Source organism: Salvia hispanica, chromosome 1, assembly GCF_029641045.1.
Source record: "Salvia hispanica isolate PSC_SH4W2 chromosome 1, Shi_PSC_v1, whole genome shotgun sequence".
Taxonomy (NCBI): Eukaryota; Viridiplantae; Streptophyta; class Magnoliopsida; order Lamiales; family Lamiaceae; genus Salvia; species Salvia hispanica.
The window spans coordinates 32,387,732-32,403,688 of NC_142692.1; the positions used below are offsets into that span (position 1 = coordinate 32,387,732).

A 15,957-nucleotide genomic window follows, 5' to 3' on the forward strand; every position below is an offset into this window, starting at 1 on the left:
CTCTCAAAATAGTATGCAATTATTTTATATTGCTATATATTTTTTATTTTAGTAAAATATTAACCTCTAATATTATGGAACTTTCAAAAAATTACTAGTAGTATTTTTTTCCGCAAACTTTCAATTTGGAAAATAACATTACAAACTTTTTTCGTGGTTGTTATTTCCCACCGCGGCGGATTCCGGCTACATTAAAATGACATGAATGTTGAGTTAGATTCGTGATTTAGGATCGCGCTTCAGGATTCACAATTTCGTTATTATAGATGATGTATACGAATTCAGCATCCATATCATTTTAATGTAGGCGGAATCCGTTGCGGCGGGAAATAACAACCACGAATAAAGTTCATGATATTATATGTCTATTTAAAAGTTCGTTAGACAAAAACAAATTATTTAAAAATTCCATGATATTAGGGGCTAATATCTCAAAAAAATGTTATAAAACAGTATTTCGACCAAGTTACAATATATTTTTGCTATAAATTTATAAATTGTACTATCGTTCATTTTGTTTATTATATTTTATGTTTTAAACTTTTCTATTCTTAAATATTCAAAGTTTTATTCTGGAAAATATACATACTATGAATTAAGTTGTCGTCAGATTAATTAAATAAAATTAATTTAGTGCTTGTGCGTTGATGTATCAATAAAATAAAATAAATACGTATTGCATATATATAATACAAAAGCGGCTGTGGGCCACCTGAATTGATTTAATCAAAGAAATGGGGTAAAAACGAAATAACAAAAGAAATAGAAGTGTAATGAAGTTTATATTTTAATATTATTCCAGCTCGCAATCTCTCTCACTAAGATTTGATGCGTTCATATGTAAATGGATGCGTTTTAATAACACAGCAGGAACACAGCAGGGGATCCTCCCCCGATAATAATTGTGAGAAGATTCTTTGGCTATCGGCCGAATCCGAAAGGAAAATTTATTGTTTAAAAAGAAATGATGATCTATATTATTTACAACGTTGAAATATTACTTGCAACTATTTTGTGAAGATAAAATATTAATATTAATATTAATATTAATATTAATATTGTGTCCAATATTTTGAAATGTGTTGATTTCTCATTTTATTTAAGTAGAATCATCAGACAGCTCCGGTTCAACATTTAAACACAAAAACCCAGAAAACATTCAAAATGCAGCGCGTGAGCATCCATTGGATTTCCGTTTTGCCCACCAACTGTTTGGATAAATGACAATTGTAAAAAATGATGTTCTGCTCTACTCTACGGAGTACTTTATTGCTCACCTCACTTCTCTTGTCAAACTGACCACATTGAAAATCTTGGATGGATATATAGAAACAGGTTTATTCCTCTTTGTTTGCTTGCAGATGTTCGTGAGCATTCCTACGGAGGGGGAAATGTGGAAGAAAATTTTTGGTCCGTTTTTCATGTATCTTAACTCTGTGTACGATCATACAAAGGATAGTTCTGTCTTTTAGTGGGTGATGCTAAAGAGCAGGTTTGATTATTTGCACTTTGCATTCCTTTTTAGCTCATTTTTCTTTTTCACTCATTTTAGTCCTATATATTTGATCTTATAGTGTCCCTGCTTAAAAAGATTTCCCACATGCTGATCAAAGAGAGAATGTTAGTGGTAGATTATTTGCTCAACACAGGTTAGTTGGGAATAGAGAAATTTAGTGCATGCTATTATCTTGAAAATCTTATACATTTGCTTCGACTTGAGAAGTTGAAGTTGGAGGTGCATAGTTCATTTGTGCCACATCTTGACAATCTTGTTTTTCCTCTATCGCTAAAAAATTTATAATTGAGTGGCAGATCGGTTTCATGCAATGATATGATGATGGTTGGTTCGTTTCCTAATCTTCAAGTGTTGCAACTCAAGAACTATGCCTGCCATGCAGAACAATGAGAAACCATTGAGGGGGAATTTCGTATGTTGACACATCTGTTTATTGATGAATCAAATCTCAAGCGTTGGAGAACTAAATATACCCACTTTTCCAAGCCTCCAGTGCCTAAAGCTTCACCGTTGTCCATACTTGGATGAGATTCCAACTGATATTGGAGAGATTCCAACACTTGAACTGATTGAGATTGATGATCGTAACCCATCTCTTGTGCACTCAGCAAAAGTTATACAAGGGAAAGAATTGGAAGCAGGATTTGATGACATAAAAATTGTAGTGAAGCGTTCTTGATCCGGTTTCAAACTTGATAGTGTGTTTCATATCAGGTAAGGAATTCGTAAAAGTTGCAAGGTTTGACACCATATTTACTTATTTAGTAAGATTAGTAGTAAGCTAAGCATCTTCCTCGCTTTGAACATTTCTCAGTTTTTAGAATATTGGTTGATTCCTGTCATTTTTTTCTTCTCGTTTTTTCAGATGCAGAGCTTTGATGAGGTAGTTTATCAGATATTCCACAGACGAAAAAAGCAGAGAATTAATGGTGCAATGGTTGGGTGATGATGTAAGCATAAAAGGTTGATAAACTCTTACTCTACTTATTTGTAAGGTAGTTTTAAATAATGGTGAATGGAGTATATTTTTTGTGTATTTCTCGAATTGAATGGCAATGTGATAACATAAAAATTTAGTGAAGCATTCATGATCCTGTTTCAAACTTGACAGTGTGCTTCATCATATCAGGTATGGAATTCATGAAAGTTGCAAGGTTTGACATCTTTTTTAGCATCCATACTTTATAGAAATAAGATTAGTAAGATGAATGAGAGGTTATGAAATGGCACACACTTTGCCAATAGCTAAACATCTTCCTCTCTTTTGAACACTTCTTTGTTTATAGAATATTATTTGATTCCTATCCTTGTGTTTTTAAGATGCAGAGCTTTGATAAGGTAGCTTATCGAATATTCCACTTACGAAAGAGGCAGCGAATAAAAGGTGCAATGGTCGATGATGTCTGTTTAAGTATGAAAGGTTGATAAACTAAACTCCTTCTTGTAAAGGGAAGAGATCCACACACAGAAAGATCCTAGTAAGCAAATACTTGAAGAAACTAGTATTCTGATTGCATAGTATAGAGTATGTAACTACTATGCCCAACTGAATTCTTCATGTTTTAGTTGATTGCTGGTGGACCTATTTAAATAAAAATTTATGTTGTATGGAAACTAAAAATGTGTATGAATTGAGGCAGGGAACTTTGAAATGTTCAGGTTTGATTCATACAAAAATAACTATCAATCTATCATACCATCCTCAAAGTTGTATCTGTTCTAAAAGTTAACATATGAGAAATAGCAAACATCACTTTTACATTTGGAAAGTATCTGTGATAACAGCATGGTAGGTCTGAACATAAAATTTGTGGCGTTGATGGCTAGTGTTGAAGAGAAGTGAAAAAACTGGCTCAGCCCCAGAAGTATGATTTGGAAGTGTGTATGCCATTTTTTATTTATTAGTACTCCCTCCATCTCATAAAAATAGTCTTATTTTTCTATTTTGGTCTGTCCCATAAAATTAGTTCACTTTTATTTTTGACAAGTTTTTCTTTTTTAAGATGGGCCCCATTCTCCACTAAGAGTATTTCAATCACTTTATCTCTTATACTCTAACTCCTTATTTATGTGAGCCGGAGGGACTGTATATAATTGGTTAGGAAAATATAAATAGAATATTTATTTGAATAAAATATTTTATTTAAATAACTACTCCATAATGCAAGTTTTACAGATATTTTACTCAATCTCAATCATTTACGGTTAGCACTTAGCAGCAGTATTCACTTTGTCCAACACTTTTTTGTTATATTTTTCAATAATTTGATTCACTTAGTTAATACTATCTGCAGTCAACGATCCTAACAGTTTCTTAACTACTTTTGCAGTTTACACTCAACTTTTTCATTTTGCCAGTTTCGAATCCAAATTGATAAGCATTTTGGTTGAGAAATTGGCATGGCTTATGAAGCTGTGGATTCCCTGCAACAAACCTTACTTATAATCCTTCAACGCCATGATAATTTCATCACTCCTCCTGTTAAACAACAAATTGTCTCCATCCATGACAAAGCTGTTGTGTTGCAGTTTAATCTCAAACATTTTCCGGATAAAGAGACAATAAGGGAGGTAGCATATACAGCAAAGAGGATTATTGAATATCTTTTCTCCCCACTAAATCTATCAGATTTTGGATTCATACATCCAACTGTTAGACTTCCAAATCAGTTAGAGGAATTAGCTAAGGAGCTCGATTCAACTGTTGGATATGTGGTTGACTACTGCAAGATCAATTCCAACTCTGTCAGTGATTCTCCTGGTGTTAGTTCATCATCAAGATCTGCACTCAAGAGTCAAGTTGACCATTTGACGATTGCAAAGGAGCTGATTGTTAGAGATTCAAGCAGGTCGAAGTTATTAGGGGGGAGAATAAATTCAGCTCCGAGTCCTGTTATTACAGGATTTTCTCTCAAGAGTCAAGTTGAAGATCCCCCGGTTGAGCTGATTGCAATAAATACATACGGGTTGAAGAGATTAGCGGAGAAAGTAAAGTCAACTGCCAAAGAATTAGCATATGAGTTGAATATCGGACCGAGTGATCCAATAGCAATAGCAAATGAGTTGAAGATCGGACCGAGAGATCCAATAGCAATCTCTCTACCCACGAACAAATATGTTTTTGATGGTTTTGATGATGATCTGAAACTGAATGATTCTGCTGCTGTTGCATCATCATCAAGACCTGCATCTACAACCAAATATTTTGTGGTTGACTACTGATGAAGATCCGAGTGATTCACCATCAATATCTCCACCCACGACCAAACATGATGTGCTTGTTGGTTTTGATGAAGATATACTACAGGTGATGGAGCGACTAACTGGCAATTCAGCTTCCAAACAACAAATCCTCCCAATTGTCGGAATGGGAGGCATTGGTAAGTCCACACTTGCTAAATATGTTTATCATCATCCAATGATCATGGACCAATATGATATTCGAGCTTGGGTCACAATATCACAAGATTATAGCATACCAAGTATTCTCTCACAATTACTAGCTTCGCTCAAAGGAAAAGTAGAGCAAGTTGAAAGGGATTCAATGAAAGTAATCGAAGCAGAGAAGCTTGAAATTAAAAAAAAAATTAACAGGGAGGAGGTATCTCATAGTAATAGATGACATTTGGAGTGTGGAAGCTTGGAATCGCATACGGTGGCTATTTCCTAACAATGATAACAGAAGCCGGATCATATTAACCACAAGGCTAATGGATGTGGCTACTAATGCCGCCATTTCGCGGAACATTCATATAATGCGCTTCTTGGATGATGTACAAAGTTGGCGTTTGTTCCACCACAAGGTTTTTGGAGATCAAGATTGTCCTATTGAGCTGCAAAGTGTGGGGGAAAAAATTGTAAAAGGGTGTGGAGGACTGCCTCTCTCAATTGTTACTATGGCAGGACTTTTATCAAGGATTCCTAGAACTCCCAAGTTGTGGAAGCAAATTGAAGTAAATGATGGGCAGTTGGGATCAATATTATCTTTGAGTTACAACCACTTGCCTCTACATTTGAGGAAGTGTTTCTTGTATATGGCAGCCTTCCCTCAAGAGTATGACATCCGTGCCTCTGAACTCATCAAACTTTGGGTTGCTGAGGGCTGTATGAAATGGCGATATGCATCTGAATTCGTAGATGTGGTGGCGGAGAAGTGCTTGGAGGATCTGATCAAGCAAAGTCTAGTTTTGATCAGTAGCCGGAAAATTGATGGCAAAATCAAAAGTTGTAGGCTGCATAGTATGGTGCGGGACTTTTGTGTGAGACAGGCCGGGCAAGAGAAGTTCCTTCTCCCTGTTATGGACTACCTCCCTACTCCTATCTTAAGAAAACATTTTCTTCCACAAGTCCTCCAAAATCATCGCCGTGTTAGTGTTAGTTGGCATGATCTTAGTCTTACAGACTCCACGCATAGCTCGTGCACCACTTCTATTATATGCATCCCACAAAGAGGGTATAGGCCCAAATGCTCTGTACAAAACTTTACTTCACTCAGGGTCCTTCATGTTTTACGCAGAGACGATCGTTCATATTGGGAACTAGGTCAAGTGTTTGAATCGAGTAATCTTACTTACCTTGCTTCCAACATCCCTGATAGTATTGTTCCTCCAGCTATAGCAAAGCTTCAAAATCTGCAGACTTTAATTATTTACAGATCTGATGTTCGTTTGCCAGTGGAGATTTGGAGTCTGAGGAAGTTGAGACATCTTATCGCCTTCTCATTTCAACCTTTACCCCTTCCCAAAAGAGCAACTCTTTCTCTAGTAAACTTGCAAACGCTTTCTATGGTAATAGACTTTGTCTGTAGTGAAAAGGTGGTGGAAATGATTCCCAACATTAAAAAGTTGGGAATATGTTACTCTCAAGAGAAGTTTGGTTCTGGCTATTATTGTCTTGAAAATCTTATATGTTTTCATCAAGTTGAGAAGCTGAAACTGGAGATGTGTAGTTTATATGTGCCACGTCTGATTGTTTTTCCTTTGTCGCTGAAAAAGTTAGAACTGAGTGGCCAGTGGATTTCTTGGAGAGATATGACAATTGTTGGTACGTTGCCTAATCTTCAAGTGTTGAAACTAAAGAACTATGCTTGCCATGGAGAACACTGGGAAACCATTGCGGGGGAATTTGGTAATTTGATACTCCTGCTTATTGATGAATCAACTCTGAAGCATTGGAAAACTAGTGGTAGCCACTTTCCGAGTCTCCGGTGCCTAATGCTTCATCGCTGTCCATACTTGGATGAGATTCCACATGATTTTGGAAATATTCCTACACTTAAACTGATTGAGATCGATGATCACAATCAATCTCTTTTGTACTCGGCAAATAAAATAAAAGCCAAACATAAGAATGATCGCCTAAAGGTTGTTGTAAAGCGTTCTTGATCCTCTCAAACCTGACCGTGTCCATCATATAAGGTAAGGAACTCATAAAATTGTAATAGCCAAGCATCTTCCTCTGCTTTTAACATTTCTTAGTTCGTAGAATGTTGGTTGATTCCCATCATTTTATTATTCTCATTTTTTCAAATGCAGAGCTTTGATGAGGTAGCTTATCATATATTCTACCGATGAAAGATGCAGAGAATTAAAGGTGTGGTTGATAAATCCTACTTGTTTGAAAGCTGGTTTCAAATAAACTGTGAATGATAATTGTGTTACAATGTGTTGTATTTGTCAAAGTCAAATGTTTGTTTGGATTGTCATTCTTGTTTACAATACTCTACACAGGTAAGAAATAGGCTGCTCTGGGTACGTTGTCCTTGTTATATATGAGTGGAAAGGAACAGTTTGTAATTATCAATGATGTGATTGGTTAAAGCTATATGAACTAATATATGATATTAAAATTCATTAATGCAAATAAAAGGATGGGAGCCTATGGGCTCAATGTCTATGATGTTGTTAATATCAGTATATCTGCGCTGTAGTGGAATAGAGCATCAGTTCAGAATGTTTAGAACATATAGTCATTCTTTGTTAGACATCCCGGAGATTTCTTAGTTTCCTCAGACTGAACTGTGTACCGGTAATTATTCTTGCATCAGACTGGCAATGGATGTGTATATCGAAAGTAGTTAATTCACCTAGTAGGATTTGATCAATCACTAAAAACAAATAGCGAAACAAGTATTTGCGGTATTTAAATGTTGAATTGATATAATATGTTGTTTTTCGTGTCAATATTACATGTCGTATCATTACACAAAGACATGAATTCCTAACAATTGTAAGGATTATTCTCCGAAGAGAAGTTTGGTGCAGACTATCATCTTGACAATCTTATACATTTGCTTCATCTTGAGAAAGCTGAAACTGGAGATGTATAGTTCAGTTGTGCCACTTATTTTAGAGAGTATAAAGACTACGATTCTCTTATTTGAAATAGTATAGACCAATCCTATTTTAAAGGAGCTTATAGCAATGCTTGAATTGATGCATAAAAAAAGCAATAGCTCATCGGGACACAGGCAATGTTGCCGAAGTGCTTAGGGGCGGTGATGGTGCGTCTTGGCTGGGGCTGTGGCTCGGTCATGGGTTGTACCATATGATATAAACCTTTCCATTGTTTGAAATGGCTATGTTTTTTGGTTGTTCACCCTTACCCTTTGCTGTGTTTTGGGGCTTTTTGTGAAATAGTAGTATCTATTTATTTGAATTTCGTGTGCCCCAATTTGGTGTAGGCCTTTTATTTTCCCCAAATTCTTATTCTTCTGAAATTTGCGATTCCAGAAACCATTTGGGTTTGGGATTATTTGTTTATTCGATTCTTTTGAAATTCTACACATTACAAGTCCAGTTATGTTAGTACAATTGTACTGCTCGTTTACTCCAACTTGGCATATTTTATTTACAGTATAAGTTCATTCATCACATTGATGACTAAACATTCGGATTTTGATTCGATTTTTCCTCAAATCAAACTCTATAAAAACCGATTAGAACCGAAAAGATGAACCTACATAAAAATATCCAAAAAAATCAAATTAATTATAAGCAACATATATGGAGTTATAAATTCCAAATCTTATCATATCACTCTGATTTGTGTATTCCTCAATTAATATAAGAGTAAAGCCCATTTAGATATTCTTGACTACTTCTCATCACAGTTGACTTTTAAATCTTGCTAGATACTCCTACATTTGGTGCTACTTCTCTTATTACATACACACTATAAAATGACAAGTGGAACCACCATAAATTATCATTTTATAATGTGTATAGTTGGAGATGTAGCATCAAATATAGCATATAGTAGGTGATCTCCTTGATTATAATTATCCAGTGATCATGGGTCATTTCGACATTCGAGCTTGGATTACAATACCACAAGATTAGAGTAGTAGAAAGACTATTCTCTCAAAGTTACTAGCTTGGCAAAGGAAAAGTAGATCGAGTTGCAAGGGATTTTTTGACTGAATTGGATTACTAGCTTATTGATAAATCAAATCTGAAATGTTGGAGAACAGTAGCCACTTTCCGAGTCTCCGGTGCCTAATGCTTCATCGATGTCCATACTTGGACGAGATTCCAAATGATATTGCAACACTTAAACTTATAGAGATCGATGATTATAACCACTCTCTTTTGTACTCAGGCCAAAATTACAAGAGGAACAACGGTTGGTGATGTGATGTAAGCATGAATGGTTGATAAACTCTACTAGTAGTACTTATTTGTAAGGTAGTTTCAAATATTGGTGAATGATAATTACTGTATTTCTCAAAAGTTAAATGATTGTTTGAACAAATGAAAATGATATGTAAGCATGTCATAAACTCTTGCTACTTATTTGCTAGCTAGTTTCAATTATTGGTGAATGATAAATATTGTGCATTTCTCAAAGTTAATGATCGTTCGGACAAATGAAAATGAAAAAAGAAATTATCAGAGAGAGGTTTCGATTGGGTTATGGGCCCACCACGCTTCCGTTGCTCCACTCTGATCAATAATTAAAATAATCTATATTATACAATATAAATAAATTGTCAATAGTCATTTATCCTTTAATCACATGAAGTAGTATTGTTTTTAAGGAGTGTCACCTTGAACTGTTACTTTTTATAAAACCTATCATTAGGTGAATGTCCAAATGCAGGTCCAAACTCACGCTAAAGAATAGAAGGTTTAACATTTAAATAGCAATTATTTCTTTTATAAATGAAATGTTTTCTCAGATCAAAATTGGCTCGACACTAATAATTCACATATGCAAGTTCCTGTACAAATGAGCAAAAACAATGATAGCTTCTTACACTGAAGTGAATATACAAACATAACACACCCTCAGTTGCCACTCTCCACATCTTCCATCTCCGGTGGTTGTGGGAAAACCTCGCTCGACGATCTTTTATGCGAAGACGAATGTTCGTTCGTCCCACTACCAAGAGACCCGGCTCTCTTGGCCCGCCTCAGCCCCCCCCAATGATCTCCTTCTCGTCTGGCTCGACACACTGGAGCTGTCCGAGGAGCTATAATGCCAGCTCCCAAACAACGCAGCCGTCCATGACTGCCTAGACGAACGCCTCCCAGAGCTGAAATTCTCGTCCCTCACCACCTTGAACGGATTCTCCAGCGCTCTCACCACGTGCCTCATTGAAGGGCGTCGTGAGGCCTTCGGGTTCAGGCACGACTTAGCCACCACTGCAACGGCCCACACCTCCTCTAACAGATCCTCATCTACTATGAGAGATTGGTCCATAATTTTATTCACCATTTCTTTGTCATAGATACTGATGAATGGTAAGTTGTTGTCCAGCCATTGCTGTGCATCAGCATCACTCATTTTGCTGATCCCGAGCTTCCCGGTCACCAGCTCCAGCAACACTTTCCCCAAACAATACACATCGTAGGCACTTGAACTAGAGCATGATCCTGACGAATCCAAATACTTCACATTAATCTCTAGTTCATGTAGCAATCAAGAACTGAAAATTCAGGGATAATTACGCTATAAATGCTTCATCATTGTTTCATGTTGGTACAATATATTCAAAACTTGCATAAATCATACAAAAAGTCTCATTGATGTTTCATTTTAACACACTCCTCCATCTTAACTTCAGACGCAGTTAACTATTTGCTAACATGTGGTACAAAAACGTTTCAGTTGGTCTCACTGTGATACATTACGTTAGCTAGTGCCAGCGTCAATTTTCACCTACATCTGAGTAATTGCCTAAGTGTTTTGAGTCATCAACTTGAATTATTCGAAGACGAAGAAAGGTAGTCTACACAAAATTGTCAAAATGAGACTTAATGAATCGTTTTGTATACATTATATCAACTTGAAACTTTTTGTACTAACATGAAGTAATGGTGAAACTGCTTTTGTACCCAGGTAGTCAAAGAGTTGACTGTGAGTGAACACTAATGACGGAACGCAATAAAATGAAACGGTAATAAAACATTTTGTACTAGCATTGATGCGAACTTCAAACATTTTGTATGAGCATGAAACAACGGTCAAATGTTATCTTGCGTAGCAAATGACAAAATGCTTACCATGTCCACCAGACGTGCAAGTTTCGCTGAAACTCCCAAGACGAACCTCATACTTGTCATCAAGAAGGATGCTACTAGCTTGAACGTCTCTGCATAACACCAAAAAACAGATGAACAACCATAGAAAAAATATACGCAAACCTCACATTACCGAGTGTGATTAATCACTACCTGTGAACAAGAGGAGGACTACACTCATTGTGCAAGTATGCCAAGGCCTCTGCTGCTCCAGTCGCAATCTTCAGCCTCGTGATCCAATCCAATGACTGCAACCCTTCTTCCGAGCTCGCCAACCTATACAAAGCATTTGACAAATCCCCATTTGGCATGTATTTGTACACCAGAAACTTCACATTCTCATCATCCAAGCAGTGGCCTAGCAGAGGCACGAGCCTCTGGTGCGCCGCCTTCACAAAAAGCTCCAGCTCCGCCACAGACAACTCTTCTTTGATCAACTGCAGATCCACTTTCTTCACAACCACAAGCTCTCCTCCATCCAGTCTTGCACGAAAAAGGCTACCCGAATGCCCCTCCTTTATCAAGTTCTCACTGCTGAAACTGCTCGTTGCCACGAGCAGCTCCTCATAAGTGAACGCCTTTCCCAAACCAGACGAGTCAGCAACGAACTTGTGAGGCTGCTCAACATCTCCAATCCGGGTTCTTCGTGATCTCAGAAGCAGCAGCAATGCTGTCACAGATATGAAGACTAAACCAATCCCACCAAAAACCCAAATCATGACATAAACCAGCTCACTTCTCCTCCTCTTCATTGGTTCAACCAATGGAGGTGGTGGTGGTGATGGCATTCCACCATTACTTCCATAGGGTATACCTACATCCTTGTAAAACTCTGAGCATTTCTCAAACTCCCTCTGCCCTTCCCTGCTCAAAAAGCAATTATTCGAGAGGCGGAAGCGCCTCTCATTAGGCACTTCCCCTCCAAAATAGTTGCTTGATAGATCAACAAGGGCATCTCCAAACCCGGAGCTCACATTTCCATAGAAGAGATTGCTAGAGAAGTTGAAGATTGCAGCAGGGGCGGCGGCATTGAAGAAAGCTGCCTGGTTTGGGAAGACACCGGTGAGATTGTTTCTAGAAACATCTAGACACTTCAAACTCCTCAGCTCTCCCAGTTCCTGTGGCAGCTCCCCACTTAATGAATTGAATCCGAGATCAAGCTCCTCCATCTCTGAGAGATTTGCAAGGTGAGAGGGCATGGATGAGCTTAGGATGTTCCTGCTCAAATTCAGCTGCTTAAGCTTTGAAAGCAAATCGAGATCAAGTGGAATCGCACCGGATAAATTGTTCAACGATAGGTCAAGAATGGTGAGATTCCGAAGAGATGAAATCTCTTTGGGAATGTGCCCTGTTAATGAATTCTGTGAGAGATCAAGAACCGTCAATGACTGCAGCTTCTCCAATGCAATCGGAATGCTGCCGGTGATTGAATTGTTAGACAAATTCAAGCATCCAAGGCTGCTCAAACTCCCCAGAGACAACGGAATTGAGCCAGAAATCGAGCTTGAGCTAAGATCGAGAACTCGGAGATTGCTCAGGTTTGTGCCTAACCAGACAGGAATCGGCCCAGCTAGAACAAACCTAGATGAATTGAACGTCGATAAGAAAGGAAAATTCTGCAACGAATCAACAGCAAACCGTGGATTTACTTTCCCATCATTACTTCTCCTCAAACCTGATAATTTAATCGCGACTACGTGACCGTTCCGGCACTCGATTCCTGTCCAATTGAGGCATGGATTGGCCTTCTTGTGCCAGCTCTTCGCTGAGATCCCGAGAGAGGAGCGGAGATCGAGCAATGCCCGCCGCTCCGCCGACCGCGGAAGGGGCTGAGCCACCGCCGCCGCCGAGGAGTTGAGCAGCATGACTGCTGTAAATAAAAGCGAAATCACGAGCTCTGCTGCCATGAATCTCAATCATATACCGTAATTGTTACTGGTTATTACTGGATTTCTGTATTTCAGCTGAAAAAGGGGGGAAATGAAATTAATGAGGAAAGCGACGAAACGAGCAGGTTGCGTCATGTCGACGGCAAATTATGCGTACATACCTCGATGATGATCACGAGCTTTGGTTCCTCGATGAAGAAACTAATGGCGAAAAGGTAGGGTTCGAATGTGATTTTTGATGGCGGGAAAGGGAAGAAGGACTGAGTTGACTCGGTAAGACTAACTAGATTTTGTATATCAAGAGAAGAGAAGAGGATGAAAAGCCTATAAATAATTCTAGTTAATAACACACGAACGAGGTGGTTTCGTAAGATAGAGACAATGCAATTATGCAAGACTATCACTAAAATTGGATTTAGAATGAGAACATAACCCATCGAAAAGGATTGAGCTCAAAAAGAATTAAATTTAATAAAATTTTGTTGTTTGACAGACCTCGTACGGATCCCGCGATCCACCAGAATTTTGTGTACAAAGTTCATAAATATATTTAAAATACACAAAACATGTTTAGTAGATCATGCGCGCGCTATACCAATATAAAAAACGATCAACTTGGCCACCGTGAATTTTCAGGCGATCGAGTCAAAATTAGATTAGGCCAAAATCCAACTTCATATGGAATTGAAAGTTTAATTATTATAAAAATATTTTTATAAATTAACATGCAAAATGAAATTTAGTTTATTGATTGCTATACCACAATTATTGATGTTGCTAGTTTACTTCACGAAGTGAATAACATGAAAATCAACTAGATTTTTCTCCATCTCATTAAACATTGACTATGGTGGACCAAAACATATGACAAAGAAGACCACGACTCTTATTAAAATCCAAAACCGCCAATCATTCAACGCGTATATCAATCTATCTGCATGCATATGTCCACACCTTTTTTTTAATCTTGTAGTCAATATTATACTCCCTCCGTACTTCTGTAATAGAGGCGTTTCTTTTCGGCACGGAATTTAAGAAAAGTTGTGTTAGATGACTTAAGTAAATGAATAATAAAGTAGGAAAGGAAAAAAATAGAGAAATGAAGAGAGAATAAAGCAATAGAGAGTAAAGTAAGTGAGAAGAAAAATTGTTGTTTTTTGCCAAAAAAAGAAAACGATTCAGCTACAGGGGACAAAATTATTGTAATAAGAAATACTATTCGCAAGAGTATTAGTCTCTCATACACGTTGATAGATTTAAGGAAACAAAATTTGTTAAATTGGATTATAAGGACGGATTAGTAAAGAACGAGGTACAACAAGATAGTCATCAAGGTATAAATAATTTTTAAAAAATGTACTCCGTATATGATTTTTTTTTTTTTTTTTGTCTACTTGTCTACTGAAACTAAGATTAGAATGCAAAATCATAAAAAGTGGGCATGGAAAGAAAACGACAGCTTATGAATCTTCAACTTTTTCTTGGGCTTTTTCAATAATTGGAAACACATTCACAAGTGGACATGACAATTAAAAGGCCCCATTAATCGAAATTTTCTTATGTGATGATGACATTTTGGAGAAATTTAAGTTGTTGACTAGGTCTTCTACATTCAATTATTGCTAGTTTTTATAAAATTAATGTTTTAAAAAACAGGCTGATAATAAATTGACGAAGCTAAATGGGTCAGAGTGGTGGCCGGACAATTAATTCGCCGTGACTAATGAGTAAGTTTGGAGCCGACTCTAGTGGACGGGCAAAGAATTTGCCGTGACCAAACATATACTCCCTTCGTTATCCTATTTGGTGTACAATATTTCATGAATATTTTTGGGTTTTCTTTGTTGATTTGATCAAACATACACTCCGTTTGTCTCATTTAATATGAAATGTCTTTTTTTCACGTGTTTTGAAAAAATTATAAATAGTTAAAATGGAGAGAAAAAGTAAAGTAAGCAAGAAAATAATGTAGAAAGTCTCATCTATATTATTTTCTTTCTTACTTTACTTTTTCTCTAATCAATTTTCTAAAATATATGCAAAAACTAAAAAAAGAACGTTTCAAATTTAATGAGACGGATGAAGTATATATTATAAACATAATTATAATAAATCAAACGTCTTAATATTTTCTTTCTTTTATTTGTGGTGTATCACCAATCTCAATGCTGTCACGCCATTCCTAGTACATTCATTATTCAACAACAGTAACTTAAATTTGTCATAATTTAAGAGCGAAGGTGATTTCTGGCATTGAATTAAACATAATTATAATATTTTTCAAAATATAAACTCAAAATGATCTCTTCAATTAATTCGAAATTAAGTAATTAACTTTCAAAAAAATTCATGAATATTTTGGTCTTTTTCTTTAAGATTGATATTGGATGAAAGTTGAATGGAAACGTAATTAAAACACACCAAACATGGCTTAAATTTTTTTTTTCGACTTGGAGTGTATCATATATCTCTGGTATGTCACACGATTCATTACTCTATTTATTATTCAACCACGATACATCAAATTTGTAATAGCTTTAGAGCAAACGTGATTTCTGCCATTTAATTAAGCATAATTGTGATATTTTCACAAATAAACTCAAAATAATTGCATGAATTTCAAATTAACTTTCTAAATATTTTTCATTAATATTTTGGTCTTTTTTTAAAAATTTGATCAAACATATATATTCTGATATGCACAACTAAAATGGAAACATAATTAATTAAAATGCACCAACATGTCTTAATATTCTTTTCTGCGTATCATAAAATGTCTATTTTGTCACACCATTCCTTGTAATATTTATTATTCCACCGGATCAATCAAATTTGTGATAGTTTAGAGCGAACATGATTCTTTGCATTGAATTAAGCATGATATTTTTCAATTTTCACAATAATCTCATGATTTACTTTTCACAAAAATCTCATGATATCAAATTAACTTTCTAAATTTCTCATGAATATTTTGGTTGTTTCGTTGATTTAGCCAATAGAATGTCTATTCTGTAATATACCATTCCTC

General features: G+C 36.3%; 2 pseudogenes across 2 annotated transcripts; one reads left to right on the top strand and one right to left on the bottom strand.

The window, feature by feature from the left end:
- The first annotated feature begins 899 nt into the window (after nucleotides 1-899).
- Nucleotides 900-6,788, top strand: LOC125222177 (putative late blight resistance protein homolog R1A-3; annotated as a pseudogene). Its single transcript, XR_016134547.1, has 6 exons — nucleotides 900-1,492; nucleotides 1,575-1,649; nucleotides 1,813-2,230; nucleotides 2,382-2,670; nucleotides 2,837-2,994; nucleotides 3,847-6,788. The product of XR_016134547.1 is annotated as a putative late blight resistance protein homolog R1A-3 (transcript).
- A 2,856-nt stretch (nucleotides 6,789-9,644) lies between these two features.
- LOC125222176 (putative LRR receptor-like serine/threonine-protein kinase At2g16250) lies at nucleotides 9,645-13,389 on the bottom strand (annotated as a pseudogene). Its single transcript, XR_016134548.1, has 4 exons — nucleotides 13,091-13,389; nucleotides 11,194-13,004; nucleotides 11,023-11,111; nucleotides 9,645-10,392 (listed from the first exon to the last, which is right to left on the bottom strand). The product of XR_016134548.1 is annotated as a putative LRR receptor-like serine/threonine-protein kinase At2g16250 (transcript).
- Nucleotides 13,390-15,957: the final 2,568 nt, after the last annotated feature.